Consider the following 19937-nt stretch of genomic DNA (forward strand, 5'->3'; position numbering starts at 1 on the left):
CTGCAGAGAAAGACAAGTGGCAGTTTTCCTGTCTCACGCCGGGAGGTGACGCGAGCAGATCATATGACCTGCAGTCTGCTCACCTGGCAGCCACCTCCCTCCATCGCTCTGTTTGTCTACCTGACTCCAGAACTCCATCCGCTGTCTGTGTGTCCATCTGTCCCTCTGTGTCTATCTATCTCTCTGTAAGCTGTCTACATGTCCAACTGTCTCTGTTTGCTACCTGCATGCTCACTCACATTTTAATTGTTTTCATGTGTGTTGCTGAGCATTCGATCGGCTGCCACTTAAAGATCTTAAGCACCAAAACTATTCACGTGCATGTCTTGCATATCTGATATTATGCATTTGTCCAATTACACAGATCATTGATATAAAGGCGCAAAAAAAAAAAAGATCACGCTATGAAGCTCAGGAATATCTTTCAAATCTTGGAGAAAGAAATGATTAATCACCTAACTAAATTGGACGCCATGCATTGCTGCTTAAATTTAAATGAACAATGAATATTAATATGGAGACTTTGATCGGAGAAGTTCTCGATGTGGAGGCACTTTCTGTGATCGTACAAAAACAACTTTTTTTTTTTTGCATGTTTTTGAGGCACTTTCATTGAATGTATTTTTACGGCGCTCAAGTCAGAATTCAAATCCTTTGCTCTCCTTTTGATATTTGCTCTCCCATAGTATCTGCCATTGTGCTGTTCTGGCAGGCCTCCAGGCCAAAACTGTTGACCCAGAAGAGGTCATGTTGTTTAGCTACAGCACAAAGCGGGAAGGGGTGAAGCGAGCTCCTTTAAGGGTCACTTGACGTCCTTCACTTTCTTCTGTTCTCACTCAGCGTACTTAGTTCTCGTGTGTTTGGTGCGACACCCTGAAGGTTGACGGCATTGTGAGGAACACTCAGGAGAGGTACTTTAGGGTTGACGTTTGTGTCTTTGACTGTGTGGGCATGTCGTATTTTCAATAATGCAAGTTAAAGAAAACTCAGAGATCAGTGAGGACACTAAAATGCGAATGTCATCTTTGAGCCTTGACTTTGAAAACTCATTCAGTAAGAATTCTGAAAACACCACTTCGTCATAGCCAATTCAACTTGTTGTAAAGATGTTCTAAATTAATTATAGTGTATCCACGGCCCAATCAGAACAACCACAGTTTAGCACAATGTACTCTCTAGTAGTTTGAGTCGTAGGAGCGATAAGGCAAAGCGCTCATTTTTTCCCTGTCCTATAAATCAGACCAGAACAGATAAGGTCAGCCCAGTTTGGGGCAGACCAGACCATAACCATCCGATGCCATTTCCCAGCCATGCCAGTTTGAGTGTGTACATGCTCCAGCAGCATATGGCAGTAACATGCTGTCAGGGGAGTTTGTCTCCTGGCCTGGCCTCCCCAGCCCTGGGACAGATGGCAGCTCACTGGGCCCTGAAGAGCAACTGTGCCGCTCAAGATACTGTCCTCGGCCCCGCCGTCCCCCTGCCTCGGCTCTTCCTGTCCGCCTGGTGGCCTCTTTTCTTACGCTGCCTGTTACGCGCCAGGACCCCTCAGTGTGCCGGGTGGACTCTGATTTAATTGGGTTTCCATCCAAGCTGAATGGGGGAAAAAAAAAATCTTGAGCGCTTCCCCCACAGGCTTATCGCTCACCTGCAGCTGCAGAGATGTCGCTGATGATCCGAGCATTCAGTAATCATAAAGCATTATGGGAATGTTTATGCTGTAAACGACGGTTTCTCTACCTGCCAATTTAATGGACGTGAAAACATGTGAAGTCTGTTATTTAGATGCAATCAAAAGTGATCTCTCTGTAGTTTCAGCACGATATTCCAGCCCTGTAAACTGGTATGATAAAACTCCATAGTAAACATGTTGTTTGTCCGCCTGTGTGTTTTTGTTTACTATCCCTGGTCTTCCTGGTAACGGGCCAACGTGAACCTACTGCTGTGATCACACTCTCAGTATCTTCAGAGCATACACAGACCTGTCATGCTGGCTCATATGTTTGAATCTGCCATCACAGACACTGTTTATTAGAGCATTTCAGTAAAGACGTGTAATGTGCTCAGAGAAACACAATCACGCTACATATAGTCGGTTGTTGTTGAGTTATTTTAAAGAGATAAATTATGTTCACCTGATGTTTGTGGGTTCTCCATTTAAAGCCATCAGCCGACTGCACGATATCCTTATCAGTACTGACACTTTGACACAGTACTGTCACAAACATTTTGAGTCTTACACAGACGCCACAGATGAACTGTTACGAGTCATACAGATGCACAAGATTGGATTTTGTTTTCCCCTCTAGGTTTATGGTTTTTTGGAATTATAGGTAGATTACAACGGCTGTTTCGTCGTGAGCCGAGGAGCCGGCCTGAAGATTTCTGCCTTTTAATAAGGCAGTTTTTTTTCTTACCACTGTAACTTTTGCTGCTTTGCTAAAGTGCTCATGATGGATAGGCCGGGTCTTTGTAATATAGCAATAAGTAAGGTCTTTTACCTGCTTTTTGTAACATAACAATGAGTAAGGTCTTTTTACCTGCTCTTTTGTAATGTTCACAGACAGAGTAAGGTATTTTACCTGCTTTTTGTAAAGTGTCTTGAGATAACACTTGTTATGAGTTGACGCTATACAAATAAAATTTGATTGATTGAACTATAACTCAGACTTCGATTGAAAAAATTCAGTTCCTCTGGTTAAAGATCCAGTGTTTTTTCATCCATTCCTCACCTCTTCTAACTTTCTTCTTTTTTATTATTTTGGCATCACCAACATGAAAACAAAAAGTTTTTTTCTAAAGCGTCCTGCAGTATGACTGCTGCATGAGCAAACTTTTTGATATCACTGCTTGAACATTATAGATATCAATGGAATATACAGTCTGACAATGGCCCTTACTTTGGAAGACAAACCTGAATCCAACTACTTTGGTTCATTGACATATAATCTTCTGATATCTTGTGAAAATCACATCCATTACCCTTGTTGGTCTTGTGAATCGAATCAGGACAGCATCCAGCTGAAATCATCTCTTCCAAAAAAAAACTTCTGCTGACGAGTTCAAGTTCAAGAACTCCTGCCCTGTAAAAGGAACTTTGAATTCTCTGCCCTGTCAAAGCACTGCTTCACCTCCTCAACAACGTCTTTGTTTTTACACCTCACAGAGAAAAATCAATCTTAAACTTCCACACTGACTTTTAAAACACACACGTTTATAGATAAGCTGCACATCACCACAGTCACATGCAGTTATCCAGCTTCTGAACTCGCTCCTGTACACAGATGCAAAGGTGTTTTTCTACCCTTTAGCAGAACTGATCCATTTGATCCACATATGATTGAGCATTGAAACCTGCCTCCGCCGCTCCGTCTTCAACTCCTGCCCTCTAAAATAAATGCAGTGTTTTTCCCCCTCCTGCACTGCCGTTTACCTTTTTTGCCTTTCTTCTCCCCGCTTGCCTTTTTTCCCTCTTGTAACTTTATGACTCCTTACTCACTTTTCCTCTCCCTCGCCTGCATGGGGTAAATGAGCATACCAATGACTGCCTGCTCTGTCTGCTGTTTCAACTCATTCAGGGCGGAGAGTGAAATTCATCCCTCTTCTTTTTCTGAGAATATTTCCGCATGTACGAGTGGAATGTCAATGCTCTGCCGTGGCAAATTGCTATTCAGATGGACGCATTTGCCCGTCATCAAGACACACACTTTGCGTACACACACACACACACACAGGCTCCCTGCTCATTACCCTATCTCCATTGCTGGCCATCAGTAGCATCACCTCTAGCAGCATACATACATCACTTGCACACAGCATACTCTGTCATGTGTGAAATGTGCTGTGGTTGATCCCTGCCCTGGGAGAGGAGAGACGAGACGAAGAGCGTTTCAGCAGATGAGATGAAGCGCGTTTCTCTGAAGAGGAAGGAGGAGGAGTGGGAGAAAAAAAAGGGAAAAAAAAGTTACAGGAGGGACATGGGAAGGAAAATGGAATGATCAGACGAGAGACAGGACAGAATGAGAGGGGTATGAGGGAGATGAGGAGTTTGTCGGCTGATTTAATGTATAGAGGAATGGAAGAGAGAGGAATAGAGGAGAGATGAGATGAGACGAAAGAAAAGTCGTGTTGGAGGGAAGGAAAAGATTTTAAGGCCGAGGAAGAGAGAAGTGATAGGGGATACAAAAAAGAGTATTTTATCCATTGATTGATTTTAAATTTAATAAAGGACATTTAGATTACTCAAATTATAATCACTTATATCACCTTTTTTTTCTTGATGGAAAACAATCGGGCAAATCAAACCTCCTTGATACAAAACTGTGTTTTTCTCCCTTTAGTGTTCCACTTAAAGGCTTTATATGTAATTTTTCACACTTAAGTATAATATAAATCAAGTCTATCCTCTGAAAATAACTCTGTGAGTCATGACTGTCTACAATGAGTGTAACACCAGAGTCCCACTGTCTGTGATGTTTTCAGAGTTTTCAGAGTCCTATCTTGAGTTTGTTTACATCGCCGGGACGGCCGGCTGACTCCTCCCCTCGCGTATAAAAGTTGTTTAATTGAGGGACTAGAGAAAAGAAGAATAACATACTGTACTCACTGCTTAACTGTGTTTCTAGATCACGCTCATTTCAGGTAAATTTACATGCAGAGTTAAGATACGAGCATAATAAAGATCGCTAGCATTAGCATGCTAACACAACAATGCACCGCGAGTTGTATATAAAGCATATAAAGCCTTTAAGACATTGCTTTGAATGCATAGATTTGAGTATAGCAAACCTTTCCAGATCTGTTTCAACACCATCTCTGAGAAATTAGAGCTGTTGTTACAGCCTACGTCTCCAGTACAGGTCAGGTAAAGATATGGGTGTAGGATGGAGACGTATAAGAGCTTGGATGAGGAGGGTTTTTTTGTTTTTGGTTTTGGTAAAATGGGAAGAAGACAAAGACAAACATTTAAAATTAGGCGAGTCATGATGAATGAAGATTTCGAAAAGGAGATGTGCGGTAAATTGTGAAATGGGGGAGACTCTGTGGAGACGCGAGGGAGATTTTTGACAGGAATCGAAAGGGTATGAATATGAAGAAGTGAATGACAGCAGGAGGAAGTTTTAAGAGGGATGGAGGGAGTTTGTCAGGGAGGAGAGACTGTAAGAGAGGAGGGATGGATGTTGAGGAAATGAAGGCGAGCAAGCATTGAAAGACAAGCACACAGAGAGAGAGAGAGAGAGAGAGAGAGAGAGAGAGAGAGAGAGAGAGAGAGAGAGAGAGAGAGAGAGTGTGGCACTGCGCCACTCTGCAGCATCTACACTGACTGACAGCCATAGCCTCACTACTGACTATCAGTCTGTCTGTACTGTCTGGCTCAATGACTGACTGGTTGGCTGCCTGGCTGGCTGGATGCAGCAGTGTCCCCACAGCCTTGCCCTTCTCTCCACCACCCTCCCCCCCTCCATCGCTGTCTGTCTCCCTCCCTCCCTCCCTCCCTGTCTCTCAGCATTGCAGCAAGTTGGTCTAGATTAGAGAGAATTCTTATGATTTGACTTTTTTTTTTTTCCCTCCTTTAAAAATAGCTGTGAGTGATGCTGTTTTTCCGGCCATGTGTTGGTAAACAACATCTCCCTGCTGAATGTCTCAGCAGTGCAGCAAATGAATCAAAAAGCAGGATCAGCGGTTCGAGCCGGGGAACTCGGTGTTTCATCTCAAACACTGTATGCGCTTGTTGTAATACAACATTTTAGTCGTCAGTTCTCACCACATTTCTTGTCCGACTTTGAGTCTATGTTCTTTTTTTTCTTTTTTTTTTTATCTCACTTCCGACGCTCTCTAAAGTTTGTTTGTGGATGAACAGGAAAGAAATGAAGTTATCATTATCACCTGCAGCGCTTGAGTCGCCCTGACGAGATTAAAACACATTTCATCGCCGCTGAAAGCAACGCAGCGCTTAGACCGACTGATAGCCCATAAAGCACATAAACACTCGTCTGCACGTCCCCCCCCCCCCCCCCCCCCCCCCCCCTCCTCGTTCGTGCATTATTATCCCCCAGAGTGAAGGGAAAGATAAATGACATTGAGATACAGCGGCAGACTTATAGGCTGATAAAGAGACCATAATGTGTCTGACCAAGTGTCCTTCTTCCTCCACTGGGTCATACATGATTATCCTCAGACAGAAGGGACCTTTAGATCACTCAGATAGGAGCGTCACAGCAAACAGGGCCCCGGCTTCACAAAGCGGCTTCACATTTGTTGGCTCTGCTGCTGCAATGCAGCACTATGTTGTCCTCTCTGCTCCCCCTCTCTCCCTCTCCCTCTTTTCCTTTTTTCTTTCTGTCTCTGCCTCCCTCACTCTGTCTCTCACCCTTATCTCCCTACCGTAACAGGCTTCTTACTTTACACTCCACTTTCTGTCCTCGAGGGCAGTCGGATGTCGAAATGAGTCGATCATTTACCACAATGTAGAACCTGTTGTGGTGTTCCATGTAAATAGGAGTGTAACGTTATGTGTGTGTGTGTGTGTTGAGGGGCGAGAAGAAGGAAGCCTGCAGAGATAAGCTGGGTTAAATTGTGCGTACAAGCTATAAGCTGACTTTCATCTGTGAGCAAAATGCTCTTTTCTCCTCCTCTATGGATTTCAGAATATTTTCCATGCAGTTAAACGAATGAACTTCTGTCTCACCCGCACAACTTTTTCTTCACGTGGAAGTTTCTGAACTCCAGTGTAGTTGATTGCGCATCAGACAGCGGCTGCATTGCACTTCAATAAGAAAGAAAAGAAGCAAATGGAGGTGCATATAACTCCCAACAATGTCTCGACTTAATCATTTTGATGCTGTGGCTGCGCGGCTCTTCAGCGAGGTGAAGCTGTCATATCAACATCTACTAAATGTCAAAATGTTCCTCTGACTGAGTGGACCTCTGCCTCTCTACACCAATCACTGTGTCTCGCATGTCAGGCCGGCTGTGTTTGACTGATTCAGTCTGGTGCTTTGCCTCATCTGTCCATCCGTCTGTTTGGGGCGGGGGGGGGTACAAGAGGCGGCCCCCGCAGCTGAGTGCTGAACACAGGGGTCAGTGAATCTGAAGTTCCTGCTTTGTGTTGTTGAAAACTTTCAGACTTTATTGAATTCTAATCTTTAAGTACAGCTCACAACGTGGGGGAAAAAAGATCATCACTAAGACTAAGACCCCCATGGTTCATGTTCATACATCAAATCTATTTATTTGTTCATTGTCATAACTGCATTGATTATATGTTGTGCTCAGAAGGCTGTCTCAATACTGCGCCTGAACACATCCTGTTCAGAAATAAATCACTGATGCTGCTTTGCTCGTATGGAGGCGCACACCGTACTAAAGCAGATAAAGTTAGCTTGACTCATTTCAATCTCAAAGTCAAAAACCTTTTGGCTCCGAGAGTTATGGAGGCATTTGAAGTTAAAATGCCAACGGCCAGGTGGAGACACAAGAGCTAGGTGTTAATGTGATTTTGGTATGAAGAAGGAAAAAGCCTTCAAATAAGTCCAAGTTCTGTAACTCCAGTCCACACCTCAACACACACACACACACACACACACACGTTGTCTCTTTCTTAGAGGCAGCCGTAGGTCTCAGTCGCTGCGAGAGCTCACCTTTTTACACTGTCTGCCCAATCCCACCCACCTCTGTCTGCTCATTCCCCCGTCCTCCCCGTTAGCCTCTGTCTCACTGCCTTTTTATTCTCATTATCTCCAGCTCTGTCTCAGTCCCTCCTTTTCTCACTCTGTCACTTTGCCTCTGCCTGCCTCTGTCATTATTCTGCCCACATGTCTAGACTGAAGAGAAAACTTTTACAGTTTGCATGTGGAATATCAGTGTGTGTGTGTGTGTGTGTGTGTGTGTGTGTGTGTGTGTGTGTGTGTGTTGAGTGCTTCAGGTCTAAGTTCAGTCTGCCTTTCAGTTTAAGAGAGGATTCAGACTGAGAGGTGGACCTGCTGAATGTGAAGACTCGCTATATGAAGGATTCTCATAATCTAAAGCGGCAAAAAGACCATCAGGACCGTTTCTATTACAGTACTTAAGGTAAATGAGCGTCTTTGTATGAGACACTGAATGATTGTACCATTCTATATTCTATAAAGGCAAGATAGAAGTAGTGACTGTTATAAGATTGTAAAACTTTTATGTTATTGAGTAGGGATGGAACAAAGCTGCATATCACGATAAAAGCTTCAAGTTACGATTTTCTACTGTTTTTATAAAGAAATGAAATTGAATTATTAATACATATATTTCTTTTATTCCTATTCTCTGCTGATAAAAATACAAAATATCCTTCTTCCTATTAGATATATTCAGTCATTTTTAATTTTACTTTTAAAACAATACATATATTGACTATAAAATAAGTGAATTTTATTAACTTTATGTCATCTAACTTAAGTTTTTTAATTCATGCTTTGAATAAATAGTTATGTGTTAATCCCCATCTTTATCATCATCGCGAGGGGGGTTCAAATCCACTTCCCATGACGGGGCTTGGTTTCAGCACCAGGAGCTGTCTACCGTCTGCAGCGCCGCTCGCTCTCTGTTCCATAGCGGGAAGGTTTTGTGTCCGTCACTGATTGTCACGGCGTTGTCGTGAAGAAAATAATTCATGAAATAAAGGTCACAATCAAAATAATGTTGCGGGCCACTTGCCAAACACTGATTCACAAACACATTTGAAATAGAAGAAGAAGATTTACTCTATTGATCCCTGCAAGGGAAATGCTGTGTTTACACTCTGTTAATGAGTCATGCTACACACACACAGGCTGAAATATACACATGCACAAACAGGATGCTGTGCACATGCACTAATGGAGAGATGTCAGAGTGAGGGAGCTGACCTGAGCTGGTGGTGGGGGGAGTTTGTTGTTGTTGCCTTGCTCAGGAGGTGATCTGGCACCTCTCCAGCTACCAGTCCGACTTCCAGATTTGATCCGCACCGGGACCGATCGAACCGGCGACCCTCTGGTTCCCAACCGAAGTCCCTACAGACTGAGCGACTGCTGCTCAGGGTGATGTCATAATACCGCATATTGAGCCATCCGTGGTGGGAATTCACCGCGATAGCCCTGGTCAGAGAGTCTGGTGCTGCAAACATTGCAGACCAAGGAAGAGCCACTCCATAAAAACCAACAAGGCCTGATTTTAAACCCCTTCTGCTCAATGATCTGTAAATTAAATAAACTTATCTCCACTCTTTATTGTTACCTGGCACCCCTAAACACTATATTAAACCCTTATAGATTGAATGTACTTAAAGCGTACTTTGCAGTTTATTGACATTTAAAGAGTAAGTCAAACTCTCCCAGTAGAAACTAAATCTTGGGATCTCTCTATTCTTCACTCTTCATATAGTTAATTGGTCATGGCCTCTTTGATTTCTCTTTTTATTCTCTACTTTTCTCTACTTTTATCTGAGAGATAATAGCCAAGTGCACATTTGGACCCATTTACCCCCATCTTTTTGAAACTGCATTTAGCATAAAGCCTTCTTTATTCCATGCAAGTCAGTCAATGGACATGTACATAAATCAGTTTTTAACATTCTGGGGTGACTTTTAAATGGGATCACTTCTACATTTCATGAAACTAAAAGCATCTTTTAAAGCATATTTTAGGGGCGCGCTGGTGGCGCAGTGGTTAGGGCGCGCGTCCCATGTGTTGAGACCCTCATCTCGAGTGGTAGGCCCAGGTTCACTTCCACCCGTGGCCCCCCTCCGCATGTCATTCCCCGCTCTCTCTCCCTGGTTTCCGACTCTATCCACTGTCCTCTCTCTGCGTTAAAGGCACGAAAAGCCCAAAATAAATCTTTAAAGCACATTTTAGCTGCTACACTTTCTTAGTTGTGTTTTTTAGTTACATTTAATTTAGCCACGTCCACTCAGTGTTTGAATGACATTTTCAAGAAGCCATTCTGCTCGGATTTGTTATTTTGCTGAAATGTGCCATGACATGACATTTTTTTGCTCGAAGGAATACCCTGACATTTTGGATATTTTTTTTCCAGTTTTTCTTATTTCTTTCTTCAATACGTTGTGACAAAAGGTGTGTGTTCTGACACTTTAGTTAAGTCATTTCATGCGTGACTACAGCCTGCAGCTAGCTTCACTCATTGTTTTGAATGGGAAAAAGAAAACGGTGCTAACAGTGTTGTTAGGGCTGCTGAGGGATGTAGACATCTTTTCCCCGAGTTTATCAGACGCCTGGCAATGCACAATGTATAACAGATAGCCCACAGGTGAGATATGTCATTTCAAAGTTTGATGCAAGTTGAGCAATAAAGCACATGGGAGTGAATCAAAGGACCAAAGACAATTCTCAACCATAAATCACAACTTCGATTCAGTAAAAACTGAGTAGATTCTATACAGGGCACGCAATGCACGAGATCAGACAACACAATGTTTTTGCCTGTTATGATGTCACTGTTTCAGACTAGGCGGTCACAGAGCCATAAATGCCGTGACTTGACAGACAGACATGACAGACTGCAATCTGGTACCAGAAATTGCGCGACCAAAGCGATGACGTTGGAAGGAAGAGGAGCTGGGCTCTCTGTCTCACAGTTCCATCTTGCAGCATTAACTTCATCATTCTACTCTCGCTTCAATATTTTGTTTACGCTTGTGACGCTACGCTCTGTGCTCTTATTGGCCAACGCATCAGAGACGGCAGGAAAATTAAAAATAATGCATAACTTTCTGTCCGGAGGTCTTCCAGCGTCCCAAATGTTGCCTTGGTTGTCATTCACTATGACGCACTACAAAGGATAAAGCAATAGAGTTTTCAGGGACAGCAGATCCCCAAAGCATACGTCTGCTGGATCAGGCTAGAATCATGCTAATAACTTTTAGTCAGTCATCAGTATCAAAGTGTCTAGTAGGAGTGTAAAGACCGAGCATGGGTGTATCAGTGTTTGTATAAGCCTAGTCTTTTGTCTCTTGGACAACAAATATAATAACACAAGAACATTTTGAATAACATATACAAATGTGCATCTGATGGCTTCCCAGAAACCCCACAGAAACGTTCTGTATTTGAATGAGACGTCCCTGAACTGGCTCCTACTGCAGTGGTTCCCGAAGTGGAGGTCATAAGATGCCTTCCAAAAACACAAACAGATATTTAGAATGATGTAAAATTAAATATTTTACCCATTATTGTGAAAATAGATTCTCAGAAGTTGTTCAATTTAAAAACCATTTAATAAGATTTAGAGTGAAATCACAGCAAAGTGTAAAAAGTTTTTTTTTTTAAATGTAAGTTTGAACATGACTGCCACAATGTAGATGTTTGTTGGTGTTTCCACTTAAAAACACACACAGACATCACCTGTGTGTCTGTTTATAACATTGTGTATGTCCACTCAGTGCTCCAGCACATACATGGAGATTACTCGTCTTTCTTAATTTTTAGAACAAAATCATGTTTTTTTAGGATGCTCTGTTCTTTAGTGTTGTTCTAATGCCAGTGTGTACGTGTGCCTGGGTGTGCACAATGTTATATGCTTTAACCATCTCCAAGGACAGTGGGAGTCCCCGTGGGGAGTCCCCGTGGGGTTGTTGGCCAACTGTATGTATCAGGACTGTATTTCTGGTTATTTTTGATTATTCATTGTTTCTCACAGTTTAGGCTTATTAATTAAGGATCAGGTAAAGATATCCAGTGTATTACAAGTCTTAATGGTGTGTTCCAACTAAAACGGGGGTCCGGTCGCCTGTTCTGTTTTGAAGTGTGAATCCAAGTTGACAAAATACCTGTCGTCTCTCTTACCAAACTTTTAGCTCTCTCCCTGTATTGGCATTCAGCAGGGACAAGCATGGCATTGTATCTCATTGCATCTCATTGTATTCAGTGCTGACTGACACTTTCTCCAATTATGATGACAAGCATTTCTAGAAGCAGACAAGTGATAACATTATTAACATCGTGGCTGAATTGAAACGTCTTTTCAATGATTTGTGTCTGTTTTATTTAAAACCACTTTTACTGATCACAGCACGTTACTTTCAAGTGAATCCGTTTAACTGGCTCACATAGAGCTTTACAAGGTTACCAGCTTAACACTTTTTGATCAGGACTTCTCTTGTTTAGTGCTAGTAGCTTGTAAAAAAAAAAAAAAAGTAAATGTATTAGTAGAAATAAGTGTCTGTAATGTTATGTTAGGCTATTGAACCTCTAGCTGGTGTGAACATTCAGACACATGGGTCCAAAAGCCTTTTAACCATCGAGTACAAGATCGAGTGGATGGATGGACGGATGACTTGGGAGTTGGAATGGCCACACCTGGCCCTTACTGCCCATGACCTGCAAACTCCCTCCCTACTTCGATTGACTCCACCCTCTGCAGTCTTAGGGACGCTTTAGGCTTGAGATTTTTGTATAGGATTCCTGTAACCCAAAGTGTAATGCTTCATTATATAGTATTGTGTTCCTTTCTTTTTATAATTCTTACCAAACGTACTATTATGTCACAACAGTTTGGCAGATGACAATTCAACTTCTTTTATTTGTTCCATTCAACTTCCAGGGCTCAACCAGGCACGGCGTGATTGAGGGACTGTGACGGATGCACAGGATGCCAGTTTGAGTCCAGTTTGACAAACAGGAAGTAATCGATCTCCAACCACATTTTCTAGGTGAGTAAGTCCGACTTCAATTTAGTACCATTGCAGTTGGACTAATATACAGTATTTACAGTGTTCACTGCTGGAACTTCCTGTCCTGCTGACAGCCTGTTTACGAGTGACATTGGCCGGATCTGTCCCTCAGCCACACAGACAGGAGTGTGTTCCCATGCTGTGCGGTTTGCAATGTGGTCTACACACTCAGACAGGACACTGATGAGAAACCTGACCTTCACTACGTTAGAGGTGGTGTGTGTGTGTGTGTGTGTGTGTGTGTGTGTGTGTGTGTGTGTGTGTGTGTGTGTGTGTGTGTGTGTGTGTGTGTGTGTGTGTGTGTGTGTGTGTGTGTGTGTGTGTGTGTGTGTGTGTGTGTGTGTGTGTGTGTGTGTGTGTAGAGATGACAGCACAGTGTGTTATAGTACTTACTTGTCAGATATAGGGCGAGGGTGGGAATGGACTTATAATAAGTCTGCACAGAAGGATGATGAAGTGTGTGTGTGTGTGTGTGTGTGTGTGTGTGTGTGTGTGTGTGTGTGTGTGTGTGTGTGTGTGTGTGTGTGTGTGTGTGTGTGTGTGTGTGTGTGTGTGTGTGTGTGTGTGTGTGTGTGTGTGTGTGTGTGTGTGTGTGCCTCCCTGCTTGCCTGCACATCAGTTCTCAGGTCAGCAGTTTAGGTCTCTCACCAAACTCCACTCCAGGCTGTTGTGAACGGTCTGTCTGACTAAGATTCGAATGTGTTTGTCTGATCTACATTTAGTTTTTTATTCAGTTTAGGAAGTGGAAGTAGGAATATGCCATCATATTTTCTTTCTGAAGTAAATACATAAACACATCCCCTGGCAGTTGAGTAAAATACTGCGGGGCCATGCTAACACTAAACAGGAAGAGAAAGCTTTTGGAAGTATTAAACCTAAAGCGCCAAAGTTCTGCCCACAAACACAAGAATGTGAAATATCTAACCGGACAATGAAAGAGCATCAGGAGAGGAGTGCTGCACACCATTTTCATTGCTAACCATATCCAACTTTCTTTGGTCGCCATATTAGTACAGCTACCTCACTAGCTTTGGTTTGTGAAAGACTCTAAGATTAGCTTTTTTTCTTTATGCATTTGATATTTGATTGCTGTTTGGATGGAAGGAGAATTTCTACAAATATGCAAAAATATTTAATTTTTTTACTGACTCAAGCTTAAAAAAACTCTAAATCAAAATGACCTTTTATTTATTTCCACATGCTCTTTTGTTGAAATGCTTAAAAGTCTTGTTTACATCAGAACTTGACTATATGTATACAACATGGACGTTTTCTCAGTGAGGTGTTTTGAAGCCGAACGATCTCCACCAAACTTTTGATCAATCCAGAAACAGGTATAAAGGTGGACAGAGGTAGGCCTGAAGCCTTCGGGCAAACGGCTACAACTAAAAAACTTAAAAAGGCCACTCGTGCTACACGGTCGCTGGGCATCTAGCTAGGCTGGTTTATGAGCTTGGGTTAATAACGCTGCATTGTAGTTCCACTTTTAGCTAGTAGCTTCTCGCCCTTCTCAAAGAAACAATTTAGAAAAGTTTGCAGGACTTAAGTGACAGTTGAGGGAACTTTTAACCCTGTCGTCTCAAATGTGACACCGTCCAGGTTAGCTTGTTGGCTAGGAAGAATAAACCTTTTTTTATGCTAAATAAATATGGAAGTCAGCAAGATGAGAAATGAAAGTGATTTGGGGCTAAATGGTTATGAAAAGAAGAACGGGATTTAAATAAAAATGTTTTTTAATGAAAAAAGATATAGCAATCAAATTGTATTTCTTTTGAGTTTTACTTTTTCTCAAAAACTTCTCACCTTTGATTATCTACTTCACATTTTCTTTATTGAGCACTCTTCTAAATGAAAGAATCTGCCTTTAAAATGGGGACTTTAAGAGTCCTAAATCCAAAACTGTGCATTTTAAATCCAGACTTCCTGTGGTATGGGAACACTTCCAGCAGAAATTCATATGGCTCCCTCTTGTGCACAGTATGAATACAGACTACCATTGTTCCCTCCTCAAAAAAACAACACCTGCTGTGACAAAGCACTGCAAGTTCTGCTTTCTTTGATCAGCCTTATCAACAAGACCACCTAGAGGATTGTATTCTAACGTTGATGAGCAGCCTCAGTGTGTGTGCACATATATATCAGCATGTGTTTTCTTCCTAGATGTGTCAGATGCATTGTTCCCTAAGTGTGTTGTTCACGACGGTTATTGATGGAGTAATCTACAGATCATCGAATGATAGAAATCACCTCCAATTGCGTCAGAATCAGCTTTAAGCCGAGTTTTAAGAAAACATGTAATTTATCTGGGTAGTCTTTATTAAAAAAATGATCTGAAAATAAAAAGTCATGAAGAAGAATGACTTCAAACTAAGTAAATTATTGACATAACTCCCTCCTATCCTCCCAACCTCCCCCCCCCTTACACAGCGTCCTTTAATTAGCAGTTGTCAAAGCATGCAGCACGGTTATGACACCAAACTATTATAGGAAGAATTATGACAGATGCTGTCAATCTTGGAGTGTTAGAATAAACACACCCTTCATCATGTAATAAATATCATCATTTACTGTAAGCCTCTTTGATTTATAACTTTGCCTCGTGGCTATGTCTGTGAGCTTTGTAATGCCGGGCTTGTCGAGAGGATTTAACAGCAACCTGTAACATCCCTGAGCAAGTGTTTTAAGCTCCTTGTTGTGAGAGAAAATATATATATTTAAATATTTATTCAGAGAATTCTTAACATATCTGACTTTGATTATTTACATGTTGAAAACTAAAGATAGATTTTGGCTGATTTAAACATTAAAGAAAGAACAAAAAGAATCCCCCTTCCCTCACATGCTGTAGGTATGTCCAGGTATGTCTTTATTTCTGTTAAGGAAATACCTCAGACGTGGTTATGTGATTGATAAAATGTTCTTTTATCATCAGGGAGCAAACAGCTCAGGTGACTGCTTCTCTTGATTTTTCAAGTATTCTTCCTCCTCTTCTTCTTCCTTGCTCTTTTCTTCTTCATGTTAACCAGAATGTGAGCTTCAGCAGATTGGTTGGTCATTGCTGGAGTCAAACTCTCCAGTGGATCTGGATGAAGCTCACACTTTCTCTGATGTTTTTCTTCATAGCTGACCCTTGTTCACATTCTAACTTAACATGCACTAACAGTCATCTCACATCCACACGAGGCAGCTCAACATAATCACCATGTGCCCTTAGAGGGGGCCAAGGGGGACGTTGTGATGCAAATTGTGCATTTTAAACATACTCAAGAATTGCTTTTATTTAACATACCTATCATCAACTCAGAGGTATTTCCATGATACGCAACTTTCACTCCAGATATCTTGCATTGCACGTCACCGTTGTCTTCTTCATCAAATAACCTCCAGTCATTACTTTTCCTGGTCATGGCTGACGTTGTGCTTGTTTGACAGACTGTACTGCGTTTGTTCTGCACTCTCACCTTTTTCCCTTGACATTCCCTCGCTGGCCTGCGCTCACACTGCTCCAGGACTAACCGGGCCTGAGTGCGGTTACCTCTAGTACATGATGTCGTAATACAACACATGAATGGCTTTGCGTAATTATGAAGCGTGCTTTGTTTACAAGAGAGGCGGACTTGAAAATAAGAAAATAAAAGCGACGCAGAGTTGAGTCTGTGTCCGCACATCGGAAACAACACAGAGAACATGACAGTTACTTTAATGACTTCATGGTTTATTTTGAGTCCTTTCAGTCAGATACGGCCACAGCACTCTGGGATTTCTCCATAATATAATGAAGGCCGTTCACGTTGAGCACCCGCGCTTGTGCTCGTGCATGAACTGTACCTGCCGAAGCACACCTCTTCAAAGCGTGCCAGGGCAAAGGAAGTGTGTCGTGTTTGAGCATGGATTGGAGCGCTCACACTAGTCAAACGAACTGGACTTTCGGGGTGGAGTGTGATTAGGCACGGTACAGATTGCCTAGTGTGAGTGCGCCCTAAAACATGCATGTGCAAGTAGTGCAACATTAAACGAATAATGACATCAGCTACAAGTACTCGTACCCAATCCTTACACAGACAGTAGAGAAAATGTGACTAGGTTGTTAAATTCGCAAAAATAATGTCAGTGACTGTAGATTAATTTGAAGAACTTTAAAAAGTCTCTGTTTTTTTTATCTCTCATTTCTCTAAGAAACTACTACCTCCCCTTAAACCTTGCAAACACACACGCACACACACACACACACACACACACACACACACACACACACACACACACCAATAAGAACCCTACCTCTTCCTTTTATCGTGTCCTGCTGTGAGCTGATGAGTTGACATGAGTCACTATCAGATGTAATCAGATTCTTAGATGGGTTCTTCTTTCCCACACACACGTACACATGGCACACAATAACACACACACACACACACACACACACACACACACACACACACACACACACACACATGTTTACACATACTGACTCATCACTTCATAGAAACCGCAGAATATCTCACAATGGGTTCATTGTGCTTGTGGGTGTTGTAGTTACTTGGATGTTGGGGGGGGGGGGGGTTGTCAGGTGTGCTCTGTAAGCAAAATGCAACACATGTCTTACACACACACACACACACACACACATGCAAAAGTAAGTTTGTGCTGTGAGTAGATCGTCTCACTTATAAGTGTGTTATTAGTGCCCTGTTTAAGGTGGACAGAACAAAGAAATGAAAAGAATAAATGAAGGAATGACACACCTCATGTAAAACCGTAAAACAAACCACCACATTCCTCGGTTCTACACTTTATTTTCTCTCCTTTCACACAGTCAGCCCCACCCTGTTCTCTGGCTGGCCTCGCACAGTACGAGGGGAGAGCAGAGAAGAAAAGATAAGCAAGAGGAGGGGAAGATGGAAGGAGAGACGCAGCCACGCACAGAGAAAACAGACAGGCAGAGATATTAGATGGAAAGAGAGCCGTAAAGAGAGAGAGAGAGAGAGAGAAAGATAAGCAGAGTCAGAAAGAGAGAGAGAGATAGAGAGAGAGAGAGGTGGAGGGAGGTGTGGAGACGGAGCCCTGTTTGGACTCCAACAGATGGTCGGTGTTATTGGTGCAGGCAGCTCCTCTTTCTGCCGTCTCCTCTCACACAGACTGCACTTACAAAACATTCAAGAACTCCGTCCAACAGCCTCTGATAAATCATTAGTACATAATTAGCATCTGAAAGGCTCACTCGCAAAGTAAGTTATGAACAGTAATAAAATATTACTGAAGTGTGGATACAAATTGTTCTTTGATATGATATGACATTTTACGATGCAGACAATACAATGCAATGCGACAATCCACTATTAAAGAGGTAGAGGTAAAAGGCCGATGTGATCCTAAATACGGATGTGCGCACTCAGTTGATGAAAAAGTTAGTAGGTAAGCTAATTCTTCATATTTTGGCCTCCCATGCCGTTGAAATGTTATGCTCAAACTGCAATGCAGCCACCCACCACTAGCTGGGGCTGTAGCCATAGACTGGTTGCATCTCCGGTTAATGGACCCGCTCTACAACCTGCATGTAAACAAGCACACTTAAAGGCTTTATATGTGATTTTTCACACTTAAATATAATAGAAATCAAGTATCTCCTCTGAAAATAACTCTGTGAGTCATGACTGTCTACAATGGGTGTAACACCCGAGTCCCACTGTCTGTGATGTTTTCCGAGTCCTATCTTCACTTTGTTTACATCGCCAGGACAGCCGGCCGACTCCTCCCCTCTTGTATAAAAGTTGTTTAATTGAGGGACTAGAGAAAAGAAGAATAACATACTGTACTCACTGCTTAACTGTGTTTCTAGATCACGCTCATTTCAGGTCAATTTACATGCAGTGTGAAGATACCAGCATAATAAAGATCGCTAGCATTAGCATGCTAACACAACAATGCAGCGCGAGCTGTTTTGGTTCCATGCTGGTGCTCAAGGGCGACATCTGCTGGATGAAAAAATCGCATATAAAGCCTTTAATGGATAGCCTCTGTAGGAGCAGCACGATCTGGCAGTCCTTTGATGGAGGCTTTATCAGGTTAAAGTGGCATACCGACCGGAGCGATGTGTAACCACCTGTAGTACTTGTATGTGGGTGTTAAGCTGCAGGGAGGATCGGAGGCTGGTGGTGCCGGCTACACTCAGCAAACCAAAGGACATTGTTTATGTGTGTTTTCTTATCTTTAGACTAATCAGTTGAATTTTAACAGACTGGGAAGCTAGCCGACAGGGAACATCCATATCTCAACAGAACAGCTCTATTCACTTCACGTGTTTGGTCTAAAGTAGCCAAGGTCGTTTGAGTCAACTATTTGTCAAAGGTAGTTTGGGTTGGGTTCATTTTTGTTCTTTCACATTCTTGTGGTTTGACTTTGGCTCATCGGGGAAGGTTTTGTTAAATAGGCCATTCATCAGCTCTTCTGATGCTGTTAAACACACAAAGGCTTGGAACTGTGCGTTCAGCCCTTGAGAACTGCAGGAGTAAAATAGCTCCTCAATCCCCACCCAACAAAGCTAATCAGTTCCATTCTTCCAGACAGGATCTCTCCTCCAGGCTGCGCCCCACGTCTTTTTCCCTTGCACTGCTGAACCTTATTGTCAGAGCTCACCTGGGACTGCACGCATGTGGAAAACGCCTGTTTACCAGTCATAGGGTATTCATAGGGGTGGGGGACTCAACCGTTATGACATGTCATAACTTAAACTGTTTAGGATCCTATCAATAGAAAAAACACTGTAAGGTGTCAAGCATGAATTCCTCCACTGTGCTGAGCTTTTTGCTTTCTTTTTTTTTTTCTCAATGAATTGTACGCAGCAGCTGAAAACGAATTTCTAGACAGAGGTTTAGAGGCATAAAAATACTCCAGGGACACATTCGGCAGCATATAGATGAGAGATGAAATGAATTTTGAATAATATCCACTGGGAAATTGCACTGTTGCAGAAAGCCGATGAATCATAGACAAGAATCAAAAGGTAGACCAGACTGAGACAGACAGAGTTAAAAGAGAAAGATGTTTAAATTGATATATATTTATATACAGTATATCTATATATATATATATTTTTTTAAACTTGGTAGTGTTGTCAATGTGAAACGAAGCTTATTTAAGACAATTTTTCTGAATTCTGCAACTACGAGTCGATTATTAATCAGTCAATTCAAAGAAAGTAATCAAATGATTATCAAATCATTCATTTTTAAGCCTTTTTTTATT

General features: G+C 42.1%; 1 protein-coding gene across 1 annotated transcript in view; it reads left to right on the forward strand.

Annotated features, from left to right (window-relative positions):
• LOC109987407 (low-density lipoprotein receptor class A domain-containing protein 4) overlaps positions 1-19937 on the forward strand; it is a 218436-nt gene that overhangs the window by 17672 nt on the left and 180827 nt on the right. The window contains exon 2 of the mRNA XM_020638479.3: positions 12566-12674. The gene's annotated coding sequence lies outside the window, so the exon portion shown is untranslated. The remainder of the gene's footprint in view (positions 1-12565; positions 12675-19937) is intronic.

Source organism: Labrus bergylta, chromosome 8, assembly GCF_963930695.1.
Source record: "Labrus bergylta chromosome 8, fLabBer1.1, whole genome shotgun sequence".
NCBI classification, from domain to species: domain Eukaryota; kingdom Metazoa; phylum Chordata; class Actinopteri; order Labriformes; family Labridae; genus Labrus; species Labrus bergylta.